Source organism: Bidens hawaiensis, unplaced genomic scaffold, assembly GCF_021521415.1.
Source record: "Bidens hawaiensis isolate Kalapana, Puna unplaced genomic scaffold, B.hawaiensis_p1.1 tig00027313_1, whole genome shotgun sequence".
Lineage (NCBI taxonomy): Eukaryota > Viridiplantae > Streptophyta > Magnoliopsida > Asterales > Asteraceae > Bidens > Bidens hawaiensis.
Genome location: NW_027505093.1, coordinates 68,983 through 92,088, shown reverse-complemented (window position 1 = coordinate 92,088; position 23,106 = coordinate 68,983). Strand labels below are relative to the sequence as shown.

Sequence of the window (23,106 nt, the reverse complement as noted above, 5' to 3'; positions counted from 1 at the left end):
TTATTACTCAAAGTGAAGACCATGCTCAATTTGATCGGGATGCCTAGTCAAGCTCCTATGCTGTGTTGCTTCAAGTTCTAGCAGTTCTACCTGTAATCTCTTGCAATTTTTTGATGTTGAGCAACAAGGTAGCATCATATTTTATATAATACGTATATGCAGTATAATATCTTGCAATTACCTTGCGTTCAACAAGCAAGTCATGTACTACACAAGTGTAATACCAAGAGTTTTGTACATGTAATATTGTCTAATTATTACACGAATGTAATATCACTTTTTTGATTATCTCATAACTTTGCATTTTGTTATATGTAATTTTTACCCAAACGAGTTCATTTGTTTATATGTGTATGTCAAATTTGATCATGTGCCAACAAAGATGAAGATAAATTAGCGAGATTATCAGTATTTAATACTTGAAGCATAATTATTAATAACATCACAACCTATATTCAACATAATATTTGTATTACGCATATGTAGTGTATGCTTTAAATAGTCTATGTCCATTTTAATATCGTATGTCAACACCTAATTATACGTTAAAACAAACCAATAATATTAATATGTGATACGGTATTAATTCATGTTTGCGATACAACAATAATACATATGTCTGTTGCATTAGTGCTACATATATGTAATACACCATGACTACATATATCTAATACAATTAATACAATCATATTAAATTGTTTTAAAAATATGCGTAACGAAAGTATTGCATATATGAATCACAATACGGCATACATGTAACGTGATCCAGCTTATCTAAACCATACATTCATATGTATTATATTACATATATGTAGCATAACTAAACAAATATTGCATTAATATTACCATCACAATATTTATCACCACCATATAAAGTATCATAATATTCATGTTATCTTAACACGTTCGATTCCAAATCCCAACACTCTAACAATATATAATCGTTTATTTTACATCGCGTTAACACCAACAAATAGCTGACGTGGATGTGAACTAGTTCCTATTACAAAGCTTGTATTTTTTTCATGCCTTTAGTCTTATAAACTCCACATATTTGTCCAGTATACCTCCTTTGCTTTATGCTCCCCATCACCTAATTATAAATTAAAAGCTAATGGTTAACATTTATATATGATACATTAGTACAACATATATGTAATACATCAGTACTACATATATGTAATACATTAGTACAATAGGGTCGATCTGGAATTAATTGAAGAATCGACAGTTTTACCTGATCTTGAGTCTGCCTTGTATTATACATGTGATTTATGGTCCTCAGTGCATGAGCAATTTGGTCTCAGGTCGAGTTCAAGTACACAACAAAAAAGAAAAAAATATAAAAGAAAACAAAAACTGAGTTGCTTGAAATTAATAAAACTGAAGGATTGACATACCCTTTTCAAAGGGAATATGAATATGTTTTGAGCCTTTAACCATATATTAAGCATGTTACTATTAGAATAACATGCAACATCTAGCAGTGGCAACATAAAGTAAATTGGTTTCCACATGATTTTCTAAATGCCATTTTTTGTATGCAAATAAAATAAGCACATAAGCCTTCACTATCATAAGATTATTCTGAGAAAGATAATGATTTTAACATTAACGATAGTCAAACTTAACAGTTATGGAGCAAAATTAACCTGACAACATGTTATAATTTAAGTACCAACAATAACGAGCTCATTTAGACATTTCATCGAACAGTTGGAGGGCATAACGAGCTCATTTAGACATCTCATTTATAACTGTCAATATATGTACTTAATAGATAAGTGGTGCATCGAGTATGCTCTTCATATACATAATACTTAACAAATCGTGTGAAATAATCAAACTGATATCAATATGTGCATTGTTTATAGCATAATCAATGTACAAATTAACGTTCGATGACACTCTACTACTACGCTCAACACTACATATATGCAATATAACTAGAAATGTGCAGTAAAATACATCAATTACGAACTACATATATATCATGTTCGACTAAGCATGTAAGACATCTAAATATCAAAATATGATAATACATATGCGATCGTTCGCAACTTTAAAACAGAGCATCCATACTATATGCATGTAATGCACCTATATGACACTTATAATGTGTGAATTGAACGATTATGAGTACGTACATGCTAGTATTATGCAACTTCCTGCTTGATTTCATCGCGATTGATTGGACAAATTCGATGATCGAACTACTGGCACCTAATTAACACTGATAATGTGTGAATTTAATGACAAGCAGAACTATGTATATATAATGCATATACGCAATGCATCAACTCTGCATATTATAAATATAGGGGCTACACATATGTAATATAATCGACTATATATTTACTTTGATAGATAAGTGATGCAATAATTATGCACTGCATATATGTAATACTTAACAAATCATGTAAATATGACCAATCGATGTTGATAATGCGTAAAAATAGATGTGATTGGTTTCGTGTATTTACATTGCCACACGATGCATATTGAGACCATATATTAGTTCTAATATCCAATTCCGCTTTCTCACAAGCAATTCATCGAACACTTGGTGTGCAAACTTAAAAAAAAAAAAAGACTTAACTTGGACAGTTCATAACCAACCATCCTATTGTGTTTTGACAACATGTTAAGAATCACGTTAATTAATAAATAGTTTTCATCTCTAATTAGTGTCGCAATAGCCTCTGTTTGTTCTTGATTAGTGTATAATATGACTAATCGACATTTGTTAATATGTGAAATTAACAATTACACTTGCTTACCTGTTAGTGTTTTCAGATTCGTGCTTGATTTTGCAGTTGATTTGGATGAACTGGATGATCGATTGATGAAGAGTGAAACCCTAGATCACTGATGGGAGATATCAGGGAACGAGAAGAGGGAATAAACAAAGATGTAAGTTTTTTCAATTCCAATATTACCCTTTCTCATTAAAAAACCCCAACACTTTTTATTTTCCCCTTTCTTTTTTGTTTAGCCTTTGATCTAAGAAAATTAATAGGGTTAAAAGGAGTTCTCTAGTTCTCTCTTTAAAAGGAGTTCTCTCTAGATCCCACCCCTATATATATATATATATATATATATATATATATATAAAACACGAATCACAACTAAGCTTTAAAAACCAAACAACCTATCCTAGTTCACAGAAACGGCAAGTGTACCGGTCGCGTATAACTAAGAAAAGGAAAGTCCGGATATCGAACTCGAAGACACGTGAGAACGGCTCAAATTATAAACCCTAATCCAAGTCCTACCCTGAAAGATTTCTAATTGATTTTATTATTATTTTATTTTATTTTAATTAATTTAAACTAACTTAACTTAACGAAACTAACTGGAAAACTTAATGGCACTAACGAGGTTTTTAACGAGTATGGAGAAACGACTACCTAGGCAAGAATCCTATTGACAGTTCAACAGTTAACGGAATTAACTAATCACACGACACCGGGATCTTAAAATAATCAAATAAGGTTCATTAAAGTTCGCTAGATTACCTCTTGGTCTCACCAACTAACCCTCATAAATCTAAATAGATTGAAAAAATGCACCGGGATAACGATTACTAAGGTACCCTAATGACGCATCTCCTCTCGGACTCAACGACACAAAACCCGCCTAAAATTGGTACTAGAAATTATAGGGATAAATGGGTAACAATATCTAACCCGACCTAAGACATACATTTGCACGCAAAACTAAACCGGATAAGACACCGAATAAAGACGCGAGACAAACCGACTTCCTATTACCTCTCGGTCGCAAGGAAGGTGAACCTATTGAATTTTAATAATTAATCGTACTCAAGATTCCTATGCCCGCGCTAACCACAAATAGATCAAAAACACCAAGTCTATGACCTAAACGTAGAACTCTAACCGAACGACACACAATCAATCAATCAAAGTAATACGCGGAATCACAAGCAATAATTATATAAAAACAATATTTTAACACACCAAAGATCAAATTATATAAATCCTTTCAATAATAATACGTCACGTGATCAATTAAAACCAAGTAAACCGTCAAACAACGTCAATAATCATCAACACCTAGATAGTGCAAATAGTTTAGCTACTCATATTCTAAGACGAAAAATAAAATAATAATATGCAAATCATGTTTTCAATCTTTGAAAATAATAAAAACATAAATCTGAAACAATAATAATACTCCAAACCGTCGCTTGTTTCGTTTGTCGCGTCTCAATCCCTTCACAGCCGTAAAACCTTACAAAGAATATATGTTTTCTTTATGTATGTGTTGCTGCGATCTGCAACTATTCTCCACAAAAAACGGACTTTAATGATTCTCTTGTTTGTTCCCACTTGCTGCTCCACGTGAGCTCTTACCAAGAAAGCAGAATTAGTTGGTTGTTTTTTTCCTAACCAACCAAAGCACAAGATTATAATATATTTTTTCTTTCTCAAGCTACCGTCCACTCTCTTATTATTAGAGGTCTTTAGGGTTTTTTTTTCAAGTTATAATATTAACACATGTAAGGCTTCACATAAATGGGTTGAGCCGGGCTTTAACTTGGTTCTTCAAACATTGATCATAAAGGTCTTTTAAGTCTTCCAAAATGTAACATCCTACTTTTGGTTATAATAATAAACTAAATTTCATCTATTTTATAGTGGGTCGTTATCGGTTTAGATAAATAGAATATGAGTTGGGCTAGTGTTGGGTTAAATGGATATGGGTTATGGACTTGGGTTATGAAAGAAAGAGGAAAAGACCATGGGCTTAAGCCCATGATCCATAATTATATAAACCATTAATCACCCATTTAATTCATTTCACACACATTCCATACACCTCCAAAAACACACACTTAAGCTCTCTCTCTCTCTAGTCTCTCTCTCTCTGACCGAAAGATAGAAGAAGAACCGATTCCGACCTAAGGTAATGATAGTATGATATTGTATGAGCTTAAACCGTTAGATATAGTCACGAAACAACGAGCCGACACCGTTAAACCGTTTAAGTCACAAGATCCGGGTGGATTCGGGTATAAACCGAACCTAAGATGAGCTTACGGATCACCCTAGCTCAGATCTGGGCGAAAAACGGTGAAAAACGAGTCAAAACTCGTTTTTCCGACGAAACCGCGTTTTTCCGGTGACGGCGCCGAAAAAGGTGTACGAGGTAAGGATGTCAGGGAATGTTCCCTGACATTCTGACCTAACCCTAGTTCGTTAGCGGGCGTAACGAATTAGCAGGTAATTCGTGTGCTGATTCGTTAAGGGAGGAATAATGAACTAAGTCTCATTCGCTAAGCGGTTCGATATAATGCCAGTTCGTTATAAAGAGTCCGATTCGTTATGATGACCAGTTCGTTGAAAGTCTAATCGTTATGAGGACTGATTCGTTATAAGAGTTCAATTCGTCATAAGGTTCAATTCGTTAACCATACTAAACGAAGGAGGCCTGATTCGTTATAAAGTAACGAATGGGTTCATTCGTTATGAACCCCATTCGTTAAAGGACACGGATGAACTAGAAGTTTAATAAAATGGCAGAATGGTCCCTGGACTTAGAAAAGAATGATTTAATTACAAAGAAGCCCTCGACCCCAGCCAGGGGCTCTGCCCCTTGGACCCTGCTAGGGGTGCCGCCCCTAGACCCCGCTGCCAGGGGCACTGCCCCCGGACCCCCGTTCGTTGAGGGTTGTAATTAGACTAGAAACGCGAGATGAGTAGTGATAGTTAATTAATGCATGTAATTATTATACAGTTAGCCGTGCCCAACTGAAGAAAGGAATAACTATTAATGATGAACTAACCGACTTCAGGTGAGTTTCTAGCCCCACTTCCTTGTTATGTTTTCGGGGCTGTGTGCATACTCGATGTGATAGTTAATACACGTACCTTAAGTGGTAAGTGAATGCCTTGTATGATTTATGTATGATGATTGCTTGACGGTGCGTGAACGATCTTCGGATATTGCATGTACCGTCAGGTGGTGGCTAAAGATGTGATTGATATGTATGATGTAAGATAAGATGTATGTATGAATATATATGATGTATGCATAATGTATGTATAATATGTCGATGGTGCGTGAACGCTCTTCGGAGATTGCACGTATTGTCAAGAAAAGTATGTAAGAACAGGTATGGTATGAAGGTATGGAAGAAAGAGTGACTGGACCTAATAATATCCGAGGATGGAGGGTACCGGACCCTAATAATATCCGAGGATGAAGGGAGACCGGACCCCAATAATATCCGAGGATGAAGGGAGACCGGACCCTAATAATATCCGAGGATGGAGGGTACCAGACCCTAATAATATCCGGGGTATATAGGGTGAAATGCCCTTTATAACGTAAGGCTAGCGATAAATGAGTATGGACGAATGAAGTACATGTTATGTATGTAATACGTACCTTCGGGCACGTATATGTGTATGTAAAGTAAGTTATGTGATTAACTAGAACTCACTCAGCGTAGCTGACTTTTAGTATGCACGCATGTTAACAGATTGAGACAGCTGGTTTGAGATGGACACATGGCAGGATTGAAAAGGCTGGCATCCGAAGATTGTCATGATGTTTTGAATGCTATAATTTATGTTATGTTTTAAAAAGCAAATTATGGATATTTGTAACGAATGGTTGATGTTTTATATTATTCCGAGAAAGTTTTAATTAACTCTGATATTTAGAATTGTGTTTATGAGTAAATCCAACGTCCAAATGAGAGGCTCGGTAACGGGGCCTTACACAAAACCCGGTCCTTTTCTCTTTTAAAAGCCGTAACCTATGAAAAAATAATAAACTTTGTAAGATCATGTTAAAACAAGCCAAAACCATTATTTATTAGATAATTAAACAATAAAAAGATTATAAAAAGGTGCGGAAAACAAGTATGTTTTACAACATATCAAGCACCATGAAACAAATATAAAACATTAAGTACATGATTATTGATTAACATACATGGGTTCACCAACATATGCATGCTCCCCTCATCTCCAAACCATCACCATTCAATGGGTTGATTGATTTGGGTTATCGACTTTGTATTGACTATCGTTTTTTGGTTTACAAGAAAAGAGAAAGCTTGAGAGATGAAATCCAATGATTTATTTAAGGTTGTTGTTCAACCTAAAGCACCTGTTGGTAGGTTTTATATTGTAGTTTATTTGTGTCTCAATTTATTACTTTTCTTACTTGGTTTGGAATTTGCATTGATTTAGAAAATTGCTAGCTGTATTCAACTTTGTAACCATTATTGAGAATATTATAGTTTGCATAGCTTAGATAAACTATGTCAATTCCGTTTTAGCTACGATTATTTATTGATTGTAAATTGATTTTGTCGATTTCGTTTCAACTTGATAATCTTCAACCTAACTAACTTATTTGATATGATTCATTTAATTAATTAATTGTGAATTGCTTTTGTAGTTACGACGGCGTGAAATTGTTGTCTATATGGTTATATGTTGTTATTGGATCTATAACCATGTTGCTTATGGGTAATGCATGTTGCCGAAGTAAAATAAACCCGCGTAATACGCGGCTAAAAGCTAGTGTGTGTGTGTGTATATATATATATATAGAGAGAGAGAGACGGTCAGACTAATTAAAAGCATCCCATTTTTCTACTTGTCATACCCCCCCCCCCCCCTCCCAAATAAATTCAGAGTAAAACTTGTCATATTCTATTGTCTAAAGATTTTTTAAACGATTTTCTTTTTAGAAAAAAAGATTAGAAACACTTTATTTAGACAAGTGATTTTTTATTAAACTAAATAAAAAGTGTTTTTTTAATTATAAAGAACTTAAAATGCTTTTTATAAAATAAACTAAAATTCATTTTAATATATTTCTCTAATTGGTTTAGTGTCGGTCTTTTAATAAGAAAAAAGCCCTTAAAAAAAACTCAATTGGTTATCCTTAAAAAATAAAAACGTTTAATTATAAAAGACAAAATAATAAAAAGACTTTTAAAACAATTAAATAATAATAAAGATAATATAATGGAAAAGCAAAAATAAAATTGTAAGAGTCATATTAATGTCAAAGTTGATAGAGAGAGGGTACATGTAAAAATGAAAGGAGGGCCGTAAACTTAGCAACACTTGTGTGTAGGATATAGATCAGGTGATAATCATTTTAAAATTGAGAATTTTAATAACCAATTTTACAATAATTTTTTTTAAATTAATATAATTATAAAACAAAAAAAAATGTGAAAATAAAAAACCAAAAATTTTAATTTTCATCCCGATTTTATAATTTATTTTTAAATATTGGTTTTGCAAAATTATACATATATATAATACGTATTTTTTAAATTTATACATGATATTCTTTATACGCATATGCACAATTAAGATAAATAATGTACATATGTGTACATTATGTAAATCAAGATTAGATAAAAATACATACATACGTGTATAACTTGTTTTTTTATGAATTCGACATGAAATTTTTTTTTGGTTTTTTAACCTTTCTAAAAAATTTTCTTTAGATTCTCTTAGAATTCTCACCCTAAGAAGTGATTGTTAATGCGAGAAGAGATTTTTAACCAATCATATGAGTCTTTTGATTATTTAAATACAGGGGTGTTATAGTAAATTGATAAGTTTTTGTTTTTGATAATTAAACCATTCAACATAAGTTATATTTTTTAAAAATGTTTTTAATAATTAAATGATATTTATTATTTAATTACATTAACATGATATGATATTTTTAACAAGTCAACCAACATGCTAAAATAGGTTGATGTGATGATAGTTGATGTGAAATCATCCTTTGTTTTATATATTTTTACTTACTTTCTTGTTAAACTTTAGTCCATTTGTTTTACTTATTTATTTATTTTGACATGCTTACTTCACAACACATGATACACTATTATAGTCATTTGATATGATATGATATTTTTAACAAGTCAACCAACATGCTAAAATAGGTTGATGTGAAATCATCCTTTGTTTTATATATTTTTACTTACTTTCTTGTTAAACTTTAGTCCATTTGTTTTACTTATTTATTTATTTATTTATTTATTTATTTTGACATGCTTACTTCACAACACATGATACACTATTATAGTCATTTGGGTTAAACTATCTTCAATGACTAACACTCGCTAACCAAATGCGCAATATATTATCAAATTCTATCTTTTTACACACATAATACGATTTTGTCGATTATTAAATTACACTTCTCTACGCAGCTAGCATATCCCTACGCAATCATACACATACACAACCAAAATGGTTGCAAAACAATTAAATAACAACTCACTACACAACCAACATATACGTATATAATTTTTTTAACAGCCCACACAATGGTTTTTTTCAAGTTATCATATTTTAAATAAAGATTTTTTAATATAAATTTTAAATTAAATTTATTGTGTGCATCACCTTAACCACTTAGATTATGGGTCATTGATAATAAGTTATTTAATTAAAAAATTCTTTAATGTCAACATGCATTTTATATAGAATTTTCAAATATTTTAGCATTAGTTAGAGTATTCTCATCCTATTCATTATTTTGTACTCTAATTTAACTAAAATTCATACTTTTTAAAATTTAATATTCTATATAAAAAACCTCTCACAACTCATCCACTATTTTTATCTTTATCTTACTCACAAACAATTATTTTATTATATTTTTTCGTTTTTATATACTCGCAAAAATTTAAAAAATGATGAATAGTAACTTTTTTATATATAAAAGTTGTTGTAGCAACTTTTTATAATTTATGGTTGAAGTAAACAAATGGTGAAAGAAATGGAGTTGGTAAGTAAATTTTTTTAAAATTTAAAGACATAGGGGAGGATGATGGATGGAATAAGAATGCTCTTACTAAATACCAATTTTGTTTCTATCAAGTAATAGTAGGGAGCATATGTATAACTTTTGAAAATAGGGAGTATAAAATGCAATACAGCCTAGCACATGACGTATCCGTGTAATTAACACAACAGTATGTACTTAAAATGAATTGCGTTTTATAAATATACTTAGATTAGATTTAAGCTTCATAACTTTTTATAGAAATTATGAATAAAGTGATCTTGTTTGATGCAATTCTGCAATATTATAAGTTGAAACGTTCTGAATGTAAAACTTTGTATTTTCATAATGATCTTTTCAACTTGAAACTAATGACTTGAACTATATAACCATTCTGAATGAATATATGTATAAATGTTAGATAACAAATATATTTTAAATTATTACGATGAAATTAAATTAATATTTTTCTCCATCTTTAGCACAAATCAAACACTTAACAAACCAAACCAGCCACATGATCTAGGTTTTGTCCGTTGATGGTCGGCTATAAATCAGGTGTAATATATGTGCTATTTCATGTATTTTAATTGTTTAAATATAGAGAATACAATAAATTTGAGTTCTTATATGATCACATGTGTTCAAAGCTTAAACGAGCTAGTCAGAGCCATCCAGATGAAGATTAAGCAAGCCTCGAGAAGACGGAAGTATAGGAAAACATATATGGATGGTTAAGAAGGATTCGGGAATGGTCTGGATGAGAAACCCGAAACCGAAGCGAAAACTAAACAAGACGGGTGATCAGGAAAGTGTCTTATAGTAAAACGGGCATATCGCGGCCTAGAAAATGAGTTATGTGACCCATAAGATATGAATTTTGGGTTTATCGACGAGACAAATATGAATATGAGGTTATCTTAGTTCGCGCTACGCGAATTGAGTGTCAAAAACCCTTCGCACTACGTGAAGTGACCTAAAAACGGGAAAAAGAAATCTAATCGATATATTATCAATGTTCAGCCCCATTCGAGTTATCCTTCATTCCAGCAGCCAGAGAAGAACCCTAGGATGATTTTGCGTCATCCCGAAGCTCCTGATTCATCCAATCATCATATGCTTCCATCCTTTCAATAGATAAACGAATTCTTCGTGATGCCGATGTCGACTATAACCATTGTGTTAATTTTAGGCTAGGGTTTTGTGTAAACTGAATATGATCAAATTCATTATGTTTTAATGACTATGAAGTTGATTGAGTTTGTTATTTGATCTTGTTTTACTTTATCAATTGATTGTCTAAATACTTTATGTTTTGGTTATCAAATTGTGCATCAACATAGAGGACTAGGTTCTTGTGTAATTGATCCAAAACCGTTAGTAATTGCATATCAATTGGTTTTCATAATATAAAACTGGTAAGTGGTAACTAGGTAGATCGTATTCAGTTGTGTTAACAATTCGGATAGAGTTTCATTTGTCATCACAACTACTAGATCTAGTAATTATTGCGCAATCAATTTAATTGAATTCGTGATTAGTTTGTTATCGCATTACCTGAACCTGAAGTGAATCACCTTTTCTCATAATTATTACAAATCTTAAAAGTAATTGTGTGTTCTCAAAACATCTTTTAAACTTCTTGACATCGACTGTGTGTAGAATTAGTTAGTTTAAGTCATGAGTTTCACTTGCACTTTCCTTTGAATCCCTGAGGAGACGACCTTACTTACCCGTACTAGTTATAGGTATTAAAGCTTTAAAATACTGGTTTTTTATTAGAGTACGACATCTATATCATCGGCCGGACCAGGCAATTCTGTTAATTTGGCACTTTGAACCATTTTTTAGTCATAGTTTGTACTGATCGATATTTTCAAAATTATAAAACGGGTTCAACATACATATACATAAATGGATATTCCAAAATAAAAGAATAAAAGAATAAATATACTTAGATTAGATTTAAGCTTAATAACTTTTTATAGAACTTATGAATAAAGTGATCTTGTTTGATGCAAATATGCAATGTTATAAGTTGAAACTTTCTGAATGAATCTATGTATAAGTTTTTATTTTCTGAATGATCTTTTCAACTTGAAACTAATGACTTGAACTATATAACCATTCTGAATGTATCTATGCATAAATGTTATATAAAAAAACATTTTAAATTATAATGATGAAATTAATTAAATTAATATTTTTCTCCATCTATAGCACAAATTGAACACTTAACAAACCAGACCAGGCACATCATCTAGGTTGTGTTGACCACACCGGTCAATTCTGATTTGGCACTTTGGACCGTTTTTTAGTCGTTAATTTGCACTGATATTTTCAAAATTTCATAAAATGGGTTCAATATACATATATGAATATACATAAATGACTGGTCATTCCAAATTCAAACTGGCGATCGTACAAATAAAACTGTCAAAACAAAACTGTTAAACCATCTTAACTAGACCAATTGTTTTGGTTCGTCTGGTTTTAACAGTTCAAAAACACAGAATCCGGCTTACTTTGATCATAAAACATGCATCACTTCCATCATTAGATAGACCAACACAAATATGAGATGAATGCCACCTTCAAACAAGTTAATTATAGTACATGACACCTTAACATAACAAGCGTAGGGGGGAAACATACCTATACATACACTTACGACACGTGACCTATGCACCAGTTGAGAAGTATTTGTTTCCTATTTATTTTGCAAAAAAGAAAAAAAAATGGATGGAATGTAACCTAAAGGGTAGATGGAAAGGATGGCAGATTAGATTAGCCCTTCACTTTTCCGACATATAATTAATTTATCTACAGTCTACAACAATGGTAGTTTTAGCTATGTATAATGTACAGTTACTTGAAGCTGATATATTTTTAAAATTCAATTAGTACCTGTTTTTGTTCATGAAATAAGCATTTTCTTCAGAATTCACAAGAATATCCTAACCTCTTTTTCAACATGCTGGTGCTTTGTTTCTGCAGAAAAGCCTCTGGTAAAAGCTCCTCAAAATACTCCAAGAACAATGACCATTCGTCTTCCTTCATTTCCTCAAACGAAACACACACACCCGTATCATGATTATTATTATGAGCTGCAAAACTCGCGCTTCTTGATATTGGTATCCCGGTTGGGCCACAACCATCTTTAATGCCACTTTCTTGTACTAGTCGGGTCAAACGTGTATCGATTAACTTACAACTTGCTCCCTCAGACGAATATTTCATCATTTTCCGTGGTTTATCGTTTGCTGAAGGTGTTGAAAGACCCGGATACTGGCTCAAACCGTCTTCAAACATTTTATCAAATGCAAACATTTCATCATGTTCTTTAATTTCATCACTTCCATCACTTGCTATTTCCATATCCAAGTTAGCCTTTGCCTTTACACAAATATTCTCCAAAATACTCCAACTTTCTTCGCCTCCAATGAAACCTCGTGTCATCATTTCGCCTATATCAGCAAGAGAAAGCCCAGCAACCGCTGCCCGTTTCAAGAAAATGGTGCAAAGTATTAAAACACGCACGGAGCCCTCCCTGATTAACGGAAGTGCAGTTCTTAAAAGTTCGGCATCTTTAAACGGGTCAAGATTTGAGATATAATCCGCTTCTAGTTCTGAAAACGGGATTGAAGCTTGAGGCCAATGTAGCCACTCGAAATATGGGTCGTCTAATGACTCGGGTAAACAAAACCCGTGGTCAATCGGGACAAGTTCAGCCACCCCGGCAACATGGCTCCCGTTAACATTCTTCACAAGCATATTCCCAGCATGTCGGTCCAGATTAAGGAGCCGGATGTCGAGTATCCCAATATGATGAACCGAGCAAACCGAGAACCTAGATGGGCCCAAATCTCCTGCATCGGTCTCGTGTTCCACGTATCGTTGTACGGATGTGATTTTAAAAGGTGGGTTTGATGCCAATCCCATATTGTTAATGTTTACATTAAAAGTAACATGACAGATTTTGACAAGTGCGGATGGAGGAACACCCGCAAAGCCACCATGGTCAAGCAAATAAGCCGCCAGTTCACGGAACCCGGTTTCACCTACCCGGATAGACCGTTTCATTCCGGGCTGGCCCAGCATCCGGCCTGCAAACCCTTTAGGATTGTTAAATGCTAATGGTTCTTCATCAGCTGGCTTCACAACTGCGATTGTGTTACCTTTTCTTGATCGCATATAGTAGGCCCCACCAAGTCCACTAGACACCGGTGTAGGTTTGACCCCGGATGATAATGCAATGGCAACCTCGCCTACAAGAGCATGAACCTTTGGGGCCTTTCGGCCACTAATGATTTCGATTCTCGGGTTAGGTGATTCAGACTCTTGTTTGGCTTTAGTGGCTAAAGAAAGACATGGGGTGGAATTACTTTTGTGGAGTTTGGTGGTGACATTGGATGTATGTGTGATGTTGTTATGTGTGAAATCATGCATGTTGGGATCCAAATGGGAGTAAGATTGGAGTCTGCATCTTGGGAGTTGGGCAAGTGGCTTAAATCCATGTTTATGATCAATGACTGCAGCCATCCTGGTGTGTGTATCATGTAGGTGAGAATGGCTGCAACACATACTAAAGAGCAGGTTTTAAGAAAATCTTTCAGAGGAGTCGTCTTTTCATAGGAGATTAGCCGTCACATGCCTATTACAAAACAACGCAATAAGTAACCAGAATTCACCAGATTCCAAAACAACGAAAAATTATAGCTTATGACACGTTATTGTTCATCTTCATGCAATTTGACATCTAGTCAAGAATATACACATTTACATGAACTTAGCCTAACATTATCACATGCCCCAAACAATAGATGATGCTCAATAAAGAAATCTCCATACATTAACCCACCTGCTCCTCCCTGTGAAGGGAGCATTTATTTCACAACCAATAATATATTGAGAATTACGAAAACCACATACATTTTTCAATTTTAAATTATTGATCTTTCATTTATGTAAAACATATACGAAATATTCTCTTCCCGCGGCTCTCAATATTCTATAAAGAGCGTGCCCCTATGCATCATTGTATCGTATTCATGATCAAACAAAACATAGGCATGTTCGTTTCAAAACCAATTATATGTTGAGAAACAAAGTTGCTAACAAGGTTCATTAGTAAAGTATACATTGCTATTCACCATTTGTTAATTCTTACAATTTGAAACAAAACCGATCAGTTCATAAGGATTATATCCGCTTACATGGCATTGGTTTGGGAATTGGCATATACCACGAGATCGCATATGTCAACGGCAAGATCGACGTCGCTAATCTCCGACAACCTATGATCATAGAAATCACAAAAACAATGATCAAATAATAAGGTTGATCATTAGATCATATATATTTGTAAACAAGAGATAATTAATACATACGTACCATCGTCAATTCACTTGGTCCTCCGTAATTATATTAAGGTTGCAACAATGATTAGTTACTGCAATAATCTGAGGAAATGAAAGAGCAAATTGCATGTTAATTTTGATCTCGAATTACAGAAGAAAATAAACCGAATTTATGGCCTACAACTCCCCCATTCAATAATCCAATTCTTGATGAAAAAGGGACACCCTGAACACTGGTGAGGCGTTCAGGGAGCAATGAAGTTTGGGGAGCCTGAGAGAGAAGAATTCTGTAACCGAATAAAACGACCCTTTTGTAATGCCAACAAACAATCTCCATTCTTCTCTCTCCTTCCTTCATCTCTCTTCAAACAATGTGTGACTTTAAAAATTTATGAATTAATTATGAATTATTACAAATTATTAATTGTTATAAATTAGAGATAAATGGTGAGGAATCAATTTACTCAATGTCTTGTTTATATTATATAGTTTTAGAGGCACCAGGTGATGATATGAGACTAGGCGAGTAGGTGACGTTCACTGGTTGGATTCTTGAACTCAACGAATTTGATCTCACCTCATTGTCGTGCCCTCAGATGAGTGTTCGCAGGCATTGGCCTTAGGTGAAAGTTTTCCCCGTATCAGAAAGCGAGTGTATCCCGATATAATTTAGTCAGTAGCCCGAGGATTTGTTGGCGGTTAAATAACATTATATAGTTACAAATCAATACTAATAAACACCTAGTCAATATCATGAATACCAATAAACACTAATCTAAGTAATTGATTAGAGATTAAATATGGAATAAAATGGATGTTTCATAACACTCCCCCTCAACAATTTACCTCTCATTATATGCTTTAACAATATATTTCAGGATGATGTTAAATCGGAACTTTAAGACATGAAAAATAAACTGATGCTTCTTGATCAGATATGTTACCTCATTAAAAATCTTGCTAAGAAAAACTCAGTGGATAAAACTTGGTCAAGGAGAAAAGCAGTGTGTATAATGTTCCCCCTCACGCCAATACATAACTTTCAATATGTAGAATTTGATCTTTTGTTGTGATTGCTTGACTTGATCTCTAATGTAATATTTTGTTATATGAATTATGTAACTTGCATTGTCTTCATATATAATTGTTTGGCTCTTCTTCAATATTACTGAACTTCACGCTTCTTGTATTTCTTGTATCTTTAAACTTATAGATGCATGCATTTCTTGACTTGTATCATATATTGATGTACGTTCACCATGATTTGATAATGTCACGGTCAAATGTCGGTAGAAAGTATTGAGATGTGGTACCTGCACACGTAAAAGTGAGTAAGATCATGCTTTAAGCGGATCTAAGATGTACCTATCGTAAGCATACTCAACTAGATGAGACTTATCATTTCTATTTTAATATAGATATATATAAGTCTCGTGCTAGATATATCGGAATATATGGTTATTCACATGTTGGGTTTGAGCTATATTAGTGCACCACTTGCCTTTATGTACGGTACTTCTAGACCAAGTATTTCATCTCCCTTGATATGGGGTTGTAAGTATCATTGTGTATGTTTAGAGATTTTACAATTATTAATGTACTTACTGAAAATAAACCCTACACGCATTAAAGTGTGATAACATCTTCTAGATGTGGTTGGATTGATGGGTAAATATACTATTACACATATACTTCACTTCAACTCCAGGTCGAGGTATAATTATGTTGTGTAAATGTTTTTCAAAATCACTCTCTAGAAGTTTGACAATTCCTCTCGATGATGAATAAATCATCACTGTAAACTGTGATTTTAGTGAAAACCTTTAGAATGACATTTTTGGTAATTATATACATGTTGCTCGAACTTCCGGTAGATGAATAATTTGCATGCGTCCAAGTTTTATTTATTTCAAAAACTCACTCTTTAGTAGTTCGACAGTTCATCTCGATGATCTTTAGATCAACTATGTAAACTGCGATTGTACGTACTATTAAGAACAAAATTTTAATAAATAGGCATGTCTGATTTTTTTTATCAAACTTATGCCTCTTTAACAATATATAGCAAGTCGATTGTACCATATACGACCAAATTTCTTGAGATTTATATCAAAACATCTCGAGTTACTGTCTCTAACGCTTTAGGCGTTAACCCTCAAGAGATTTATAAATTTTATCAGAAGTCTTTTTTATAACGCAAGGCTGACAAGGGGTTATCGTATACACTACAGAGGATCGAGTATAAGCTTCCTCATATTTAACTAGTATCGATTTGAGAAAAGCCCTTGTTTTAAAACCTGTGCCTTATTTGCATAATCTAACTATTTTCGTTTCTTTTTATTATAAAGACACCCATTTATAAACACTTAGTTTGATGTCTATGGGTGTTCGGACTACAAGTCCGAAACATTTTGTTTGTCGAGCGAATTAATTAAGCCTTAAGGCATATAGCCATTTTGGTTAATCATATTTGTGTATATGCTTTTACACACCCGTGTAATCATTTTCATTGATTATATTTAGCGTATGAGAAATTTTTACGAACACGTGTTTTGTTTTGGTTCAATGTTGTACTATTTTGTACATATTTTGTAGAGATCTCATTTTCATTTATTATGAGTGTTCCTTTTAGAACTTTGTATTCCTCTTATGTGGTATTTTTATTTCTTCTTGAATCATGTTAGTCTCTTATGAGAGAGTTACCTCTTCTGGAGTCTTAATATTCTAGATATGAATTATCTTTTCTGAGATATTGACCCCTTCCATGGTATTATCAAAAACATCTTCGGGATATTTTAAATTTAATCACTTATGAGGTCTATCAAAAACATCTTCTGGATTTCTTGCATGTAATCATTTCTAAGTTACACCAACTGCGTTATTCTGCTCACTAGGTTTTCATGAGTATTATCTTGGAACCGATTTGTCTTCCACGATTTTTTGTGTATGGTAATCTTTCTATGAGTACTGCAATTCGAGAAATTAAATTTGATAATGGTATATGTGACTTTGTCACTTTTTTTTGTGTCTGTGGATGCATCTAGTAATTTATTTGCAATTTGTGACAAACATATACGCTCCTTTGGACTTTAGATTTACATTGACCACTTCGGGGATCAAAACTTAATAGATTCATTCTACATTATTTGCTGTCTTACCATTCTTTCCTTATACTAATCTCCCCCTAAGACTAGGAATACATTATTTACTATCTTACCATTCTTTCCTTATACTAATCTCCCCCTAAGACTGGAAATATCGTTACATCAAATTTGTTGGTAAGCATATTATGTTGTAAATAAGTCTCGTGTTAATATTTATAAATATTTTGAATTGACTAGAAGTAAAGCTAGTATTAATATCTAGTATTTTATGCGGCATTGGTACATACACCACACAACCTAATATTTTTAAGGTGAGACCGGCTTGGTTAGCTTTGGAAACTACCTGCATCTAGGAGTATTCGTGACCAACATTTGGATTTTAAACTAAAAAGTGTTTTAATATACCCTTATGTGGAGATGCTGGTTTGCATCTCATCAAGAGCATTTAGCGATTAATAATACAGCTAAACCGATTATGTGTGAACATGAGCTACTGGATGTTCAACATTTATCCCAAAAAACATATAATAGTCGTTAAAAGCTTGGGATGTGAATACTTTTTTATGATTTATATATTCTCATGAATTCTACATCATAGGTAACTAAAAGAATGCACATGTAATGATATAAAGAAGCATCACGTAAGACCATAAAATATTGAAAACGATCCATATGTAGATTAATAGACCCGTATATAAGGCATTCTTTGTAAACGTTTTGCTTAGAATGAGGCCTAAAGTTTGATTTACCAAGAAAAAAACTCACTACACGTATGATAAGTGTTTAGGTTGTGAGGCTTTTAAATTACTTAAGGCTTAAATTACTTAAGGCATGTCTATTGGAACTTCCAATTATTTATTAACCCATGAAGCTACATGGATAACCTATTTGGTAATATTGTATGGTTAAACTATTTTTGTTTTGTAACTTTGGATCACTCACCATATTTAAATCATTGCATGTTTTTATAACATATTCTACTTGTTAAATCTTTTGTTTATTAATATGATCTTCTAGCCATATTAGTTAAAGTAAATTTGAAGGTATTCAATGTCATTTTCGGCCACAATTTTAATGTGAAAACCGTTATCCGAATATATATTGATTTTTTTTAAGTTTCTTCATAATTTACTATAATATAAAACATAATTTATTATAGGTTTAGTACCCATGGGTAAAATACAGATGCTCTTAAGAAACATTTAATGTGCCATTAACACTTGAAGTAGTACTCATGAGTGTATCTATTGGAAACTATTAATAAAATTATTTCTAATATTTTATAATAGTTTTGGTTGTCGTTATGTACAACACAGTATTGTTACAACATCTAGCTTTATGGAGGATGACCAACTTCTAGTGGTTAATCTCGTCTTTTGATGATCCTCTATGTGTCAAGAAAATCCTCGTGAGTGGAGGAGAATGATAATGACATTTAGTATTTGTTAAGAATGTCTCTTGGCTACTTGCCATCAAATGGTTTTCGGTTGCTTTATAATTCTTATTGTTTTAAAACTTATTTTAGAATGAGAAGGTTAAATAAAATCTTTATCTTTTCCCTACAAGATAAAAACAATTACTTCAAATCCATAATTTATTATCAAGAAATTATCTGAATGAACATAAAAGAAATTGTTTAAACCACGGGCTACCAGCCATTTCATTATCCGGTTGTAACTATATTCTATCATATATGAGTGAAGGTAAATCCCAAACAACTTCACTATTGTGTAGAAATATAATATTTTTCTTGCAAGTACTAAATATATCTATATCTATATTATATATAATGCACCACTCATGGACAAATTAAGACACTCTATTTTTAAGTAATTTATAAATTTTTAAACACATAGTACAACTTCACATAGGGATAAAGTAGTCATTCTAACACTAAATTTCATGTGTCTTTCATATTTCTTCAAATTATTTACAATCTTGCACCCTCAACTTTTGGAAACTTAAAGAATAGTTACAACTTTGATCCCCCATCTTTTAACTATATATTATTTATAATTTCACTTTTAACCCAAATTCCCCCACGATTTTTAAACGATCATAACCTTTTATACGTAGACATAGCGAATAGATACATTCGCCTATCTTTATAACGAATGAACCTCTCATTCGTCATGCAGAAGTAACGAACGATATTCGTCATTCGTTATCCTAACATTCTTCAAGAGGAGACAGCGAATGAAGCCATTCGTTATAGATGCTCCTGTAACGAATGAGCCTTTAATTCGTCTCAAGGAAAGCACGAATGACCTTAGTCATTCGTTATACACTCATCATAATGAATGGGACCATTCATCATAGCGAATGATACTTAACCAGAATGAAGGTTTCATAGCGAATGAGATAGCGAATGGTGCATAAACAGGGACCATTCATCATAACGAATGAGTGGCAAATAAATAATAAAATAATAATTCTAGTGAGATTTTAGTAAAGGACCTTTAACTCCAGCCAGGGGCTCTGCCCCTTGGACCCTGCTAGGGGCTGCCGCCCCTAAAACCCCGCAGCCAGGGGCGCTGCCCCTGACCCCCGATCATTGAGAATTATATTAAACTAGAAATATGATATGGGTAGTTATTGTTAATTAATGCGTGTAATTATTATACAGTTAGCCGTGCACAGCTAAAGAAGGGTATTACTATAAATTCAGAGAGGAACCGAGCTCAAGTGATTTTTAGCCCCATTCCTTGTTATGTTTTCGGGGTTGTGTGCATACTCAATGTGAATGTTAATACACTTACCTTAAGTGATAAGTGTATGCCATAATGATAGATTTGATAGTTATATTTATGTTATGAATGCATGCCTGATGGTACATGAACGATTTTCGGATATTGAACGTCAAGGGAGGTAATGTGTAGTAAGTATGAAACGAGTATGTAAAAGAAGGTATGTATGAATAATGTATGTATGCTAATGCAAATATTGAAAGTATGCATGAAGGTTATAATTATAAAGACAATGATAAGGTAAGGTTGTATGGAAGAAAGGGAACCGGGCCCTAATAATATTCGAGGCAAGAGGGAACCGAACCCTAATAATATTCGAGGCAAGAGGGAACCGAACTCTAATAATATTCGAGGCAAGAGGGAACCGGACCCTAATTATATTCGAGGCAAATGGGAACCGGGCCCTAATAATACTCGAGGAAAGTAGGGCATAATGCTCTTTAAAACGTATAAGTATGATTATGAAAGAAAGAAAGTATGTAGCTATGATAGAATGAAAGTATGAAGGTATAAAAGAATAAAATATGAACGAAAGTATGCATACATATATAAATGATGTGTAAAGAAAGTAACACGTGTCTTCAGATACATATAAGTAAGGTAGCGAACGTATTGCATGATTAACTAGAACTCACTCAGCGTAGCTGACTTTTAGTGCACGTAGGTGAGTAGGATGAGGCAGCTAGCTTGAGGAGGGCACATGACAGAAAAATAAGAAGCTGGCATCCGAAGAATTATGACGTGTTTATGATCAATGTTTTATGATGAAAGACAAAAGATGTTTATTTAAGACAAGTTTTTGTAATGATATGAAATGTTATTGAAAGTTTTTATTTTCCAAAAAAGTTCTAGTAAACTCTGATGTTTAGCACCGTGTATATCAGTAAATCCAATGTACAAGTAGGGTACCGGGACCGGGGCCTTACGTTTTACGATTGATGTATAAGTGATATATGAATGTGGTATGAATGATTAATGAATGATTTAGGAAATGTTAAGAGTATGTATTATATTACATAAATATGAAAGTAATGGCATGAATGTATGACGGTATGGTTGCATGGAAAGAAGGGCACCGAACCCTTATAATATCCGAGGATAGAGAGCGCCGGACCCTAATAATATCCGAGGATAAAGGGCATCGGACCCTAATAATATCCGAAGTACATAAGGCGAAATGCTCTTTATAATGTAAGAATAGTTATGAATGTACTGAGTGTGTATAAGAGAACGAAAGTATGAAAGAATGAAAGTATGTATATATGGTAGAATCTTAAATATGTTAAGTACGCAATACGTACCTTCGGGCACGTATATATGAATTTAAGGTATGTTACCTGATTAACTAGAACTCACTCAGTGTAGCTGACTTTTAGTATGCACGCAGGTAAATAGATTAAAGGAGCTGACTTGAGGAAGACACATGACATGATCTGAAGAGGTTGACATCTGAAGAAGAATTTTCATGATGTTTTTAATACGATGTTTTATGTTATGTTTAAAGACAAGATTTGAATATTTTGTATTGAGTTGAACTTTTATATTACGCGAAAAGTTTTAAATATAGGGGAGGGTTATCCTAAAAATAAGTAGTTTCCTAGGAAGACTAGGAATAAATCGTAGCCATTGGATCATGTTAATCAATGGTTGAGATTTAAAATTACCAATAACCGACATAATTTCCTAGTCGGTTATTGGTAATTTTAAATCTCAACCATTGATTAACATGATCCAATGGCTATGATTTATTCATAGTCTTCTGAAGAAACACCGATCCGATCCCCTTAACGGGTCCTGGATTTGATGAGTCCATAGGGTAGCATAAAAACAACAACCAACTATGATATGAGCATAACCTCCGGAAGTCCAGTGACAGAAACCTATAAAATAAGCACCGTGAGCTCGTTACAGGAAAGACAAGATGGGGGGTCTTCCCGTAAGCACCTTCCGGCATAAGAATAAGTACAGTTCTGATGGAGAGAAAGTACTTAAGTATTTTGGGTAGATCGTGAAGAGTGAATGAATACCTCATACAGATTGAGAGAGTCTTTATAGCCGAAGAATATAGGAATATGATTGGGCCAGCTGTCC

General features: G+C 33.2%; 1 pseudogene across 1 annotated transcript; it reads right to left on the bottom strand.

The window, feature by feature from the left end:
- Positions 1 to 12,293: 12,293 nt before the first annotated feature.
- LOC143610645 (phosphatidylinositol 4-kinase gamma 8 pseudogene) lies at positions 12,294 to 15,253 on the bottom strand (annotated as a pseudogene). The gene is made up of 3 exons (XR_013149629.1): positions 15,199 to 15,253; positions 15,021 to 15,101; positions 12,294 to 14,458 (listed from the first exon to the last, which is right to left on the bottom strand). The product of XR_013149629.1 is annotated as a phosphatidylinositol 4-kinase gamma 8 pseudogene (transcript).
- Positions 15,254 to 23,106: the final 7,853 nt, after the last annotated feature.